Source organism: Chenopodium album, chromosome 6 (genome assembly GCF_948465745.1).
Source record: "Chenopodium album chromosome 6, dcCheAlbu1.1, whole genome shotgun sequence".
NCBI classification, from domain to species: domain Eukaryota; kingdom Viridiplantae; phylum Streptophyta; class Magnoliopsida; order Caryophyllales; family Amaranthaceae; genus Chenopodium; species Chenopodium album.
The window spans coordinates 46,492,583-46,496,741 of record NC_137839.1 but is presented as its reverse complement, the minus strand read 5'-3'; the positions used below and the strand labels follow the sequence as shown (position 1 = coordinate 46,496,741).

The 4,159-nt window shown below is 34.8% G+C and overlaps 1 non-coding gene across 1 annotated transcript; it reads left to right on the top strand.

Annotated features, from left to right (window-relative positions):
* The first annotated feature begins 3,458 nt into the window (after window positions 1-3,458).
* Window positions 3,459-3,565, top strand: LOC145637596 (small nucleolar RNA R71). Its single transcript, XR_014114363.1, has one exon. It is a non-coding gene; the product is annotated as a small nucleolar RNA R71 (small nucleolar RNA).
* Window positions 3,566-4,159: the final 594 nt, after the last annotated feature.

Sequence of the window (4,159 nt, the reverse complement as noted above, 5' to 3'; positions counted from 1 at the left end):
AATCACACAAAGCTTTATCAATAAAAACATTCCCTATATGACAAGGGATAGAAAAACTGCCAGGATCCTTTAATTTAGGAGGGGATTTGTTTTGCAATAAGGCACTACATTCCTCTGTAAAAGCTACAGTTTCTACCTCATTAAAGGCCCTTTTCCTAGTCAGAATGTCTTTCATAAATTTAGCATATGCAGGAACCTGAGTGATTAAATCAGTGAAAGGAACTGTTACCTGCAAGTTTTTCACAACCTCCAAGAACTTACCAAATTGTTTATCAAACTTACTCTTCAATTGTCTATTAGGGAACGATAGTTTGATAAATGGGCTCTGCACATCTCCTCCATTATCTTTAGATTTACCATACAAAGAAACATTAGAAGGGTTAGTATCTTTTTATAGCCCTGCAGGGTTAGCAGGATTAGCGTTTGGTATAGAGGAATCTGGATCAGGAACAGGTCCATCTTTCTTTGGCTTAGGAGGTCCATCATAATGTGAACCACTCCTTAGAGTGATTGCATTGGCATGATCTGTGGGATGGATTGGTTGTGATGGTAGAGCTCCCTGCTGACGGATTTGTAGGGTAGATGAAAGTTGTGCAATTTGATTATGTATGATTTTATTATGAGCTAAAATTGAATCAATTTGTGCATCCCTACTCTCCATATGCTTTTTCATCTTGGTAAGCATTGCTCTAATTTCTGTCATAGCAGGGTCAAAAGATGATGAGGGTTGTGCTTGGTTTTTCTGGCCAGAATTAGGATGGTAATATTTCTGCTGTGGTGGAGGTTGTTGTTGTGGTTGTTGTGAAGGTGGAGGGTTTTGTACATTGGTACTCCGGTAAGAAAGATATGGATGGTTCCGGAGACCAGGATTATATGAGTTGGAATATGGATTATTTTACCTATAGGTTTGGAAGGCATTAACATGTTCCATGGAACTCCTACAATCTTGCTCCCAATGCCCTACAATTCCACAATTTTCACAAAAAGCTTCATTGTTAGCAACAGCAGAAACATTAGCTACAGAGTTAGGAGTAGCAGTAAGATTATCTAGTTTCTAACAAATAGATGTTAACTGAGCTTGCAAAAAGGATACGGAATCAACATTATGTTTTCCTTTATTTGCAAACCCTCTCGGATTCCCGTATTGGGAATTGTGTATTGCCATATGTAGGGAATATTTCAAGCATTATCCCCAGCTTGAACCCCACTGTGATCATACACTTAAGCATGGTGGGGTCCAAAGGGAAAGAAGATAGAGCAAAAGAATTGCCAACAAGTTTTAGGAACTTGTAAACCGTTCACATGGTGAAGGTTACGCCCCTTAACAATCTAGGAGATCGTCAACTCCAATAGGTCTGGAACCATGACTGGTATTTCGGGGATGAAGGTACAAATCTAACCTAAAAGAGATTGAACCTGCCCTAATAATAGGCCTCTACTTTATTCTGATCGTATTCATGTGCGCTTCTGACTAACATGCAATCAATAGGTTTAACCCTAAACCTGTTTATCTATGTTGGTTGAATATTAATGCACAAATGAAACTATTATTGGCGATCACTTGAATTATAATCATATTAACCCTAAACAAGATTATTAATTATCTTATTAAGCGTGATTACAAGTACCAATTTCCTTTAAGCATGCAATAAAAGGCGTGATCAAGCAATAACAATAAATATAATCAAGCAACATAATAATAATCAATTAATCATAATAATAATAATAATAATAATAATAATAATAATAATAATAATAATAATAATAATAATAATAATAATAATAATAATCATAATCATGTTCATGTTAAAAATAAAGCATAATAATAGCAAGATCCTAGGCATGATACTAACAAGATTAATAACAAACCCTAGCATGTCACTAAGCAATAAAATTCAAAGCTTTAACCCTAGCATGATACTAACGTGAATATTAGGAAAAGAATAGGAAGCATCGCAAGAATCACAATTGTCATATTTGATATTAGAAATTTTAATGGTTACCCTAAACATGATACTAGGAAGATCAAAACGCCCTAACATGACACTAGGAATCATAATAACAATAAATCAATTAAAAGCACTTACTTGGATGCCTCTTACTTCTTTCTAATAACAAAATACACACGTTAGTAACTTGAAGGAAAATAATAAACAAAACAATTAAATTAAATAATTGAAATAAATATTTGGGACCAAACCCTCAGAAATTAAAACCTTTCACGTCTAGGGCGAAGGCAACTTCGAACTTGACTAGGTGTTTCTAGTGCTAATGTATGAGGAATTGTGTTTGTAAAAAGCTAGGCTTAGAAAGAGAGAGAGAATCAAGAAATTCTTGATGAGAGTTGGTGATTGAAAAGGGGGGGGTATATGACCTCTATTTATATGACAAAAGAGAGTCGAAAAATAAAGAAAAGAATCCGAATTCAAATCGAAATAAAACTCGATGGACAACAGTTTTTTTGGATTTTGTTTTTATCATATCTTTTGATCCAGAAGTCTAAATAAAGCATATAATATGTCTTTGGAAATCTCTTGAAGTATACTTTCTAACTCACTTAGAATCAAATTAAAATCTTTTGTAGATAAAAAGATATGGCCGAAATAGTAGGACGGTGTCAGTTTTGGATAGAGTTTTGTATCTCATTCATATCTTTTTCGTTATAGCTAGGAATTAATATTATAATATATCATTGGAAATATAATTTCAAGATCTATCTAACCATATAAAATTTTGATAAATATTATGACGCACAAAAATAATATCTAACTGTCTTTGAACATCTTTAAATTCGAATAGAATTAGGATTTAAGAAAAGGGAAAGTTTTAAAAAGGAAAGTTTTTTTTTAACTCAAATTCTTTAATCTTATCTTTTCAAAAAGGATAATTAAGATCTTTTAGAAACTTATAGAAGCTTCTAATTAATACTAATTAGTTTAGGAATAGGATTAAAACTTTGGACCCTCCACATGATCATTGGGTCGTAAGTAAAATCTGGTTTGGGCCTAGTTTAGTATTTCGGCCATAACTTCCTCATTATTCATCGGAATTAGGCTTATAATATATCGTTGGAAATGTCTTTTCAAGCCTCATCCAACTACACCATTATTGGACCCATATCATGGACCAAACTAAACTAAAATGCACGTTTTTCAAAAATAGGGTAAGAAAAGAAACATTTTCAAAAACAGAAAGAAGAGATATTTTAATAAAAACATCCTCATCACTAGAATTTTCACACTTTTGCTTCGTTCGATAATCAAATGACATGAAAGGTATTCATCATTGGGTTTGGTTTTGGAGAGACACATTTGGGTGTCTACACCATATCTTCGATAACCTGTCCGGCATCGTCCACATTTAAATTCATGAATCTCCCACTAGCTGCAGAATCTAGAACTAATCTAGATGAATTTCCAAGTCCATTGTAGAAAGCTTGGATCAATTGCCATTGTGCCAGATTGTGGTGGGGGCATTCTCTCTGCAGATCCTTGAACCTCTCCCAAGCCTCATGTAAAGTTTCATCGGCCTCTTGGGCGAAGTTCTGAATAGCACTCCTTAGTACAGTTGTTCTCTCTACAGGGTAATATTTATTATAAAAATTCAAGCAAGAGTTTCCTAGTCAATAATACCAAGTGCAGTTCTATTCAAACCATTAAACCATAATTTAGCTTTGCCACATAATGAAAAGGGAAAAAGAATCTCCCTGATTTGGTCCTGCGTGACCCCGGCTTGTCTAATGGTGTTGCAATATTGGCAGAAATCTGCAATGTGAAGATTAGGATCTTCACCCTTAGCTCCACCAAATTGCTTCCTCTCTATCATGGTGATAAATTGGGGCTTGATTTCAAATTGTACTCCATCAAGGGCCGGATTGGGAGTAAGGTGTGGAAAATTTGTGAGCTTTGGCTGCGAGTAGTCACTGAGCTTCTTTGGTACTGCCATCTCTGATTCTGAATCTGAAGGAATTTCTGAGTCACTAGAATTAGTTGGAGGGTCTCTTCGATTATTGTTTTCCTTAGAACCCGCCAGGATTTGTCTATAAAGATTCTTTTTCCTATGAAACGAGCGCTCGATCTCAGGATCGAATGGAATGTAACCTAATCTGGAACACCTAGGCATAAACAAAGAACTAAAAGACAAATATGTGAATTGACTC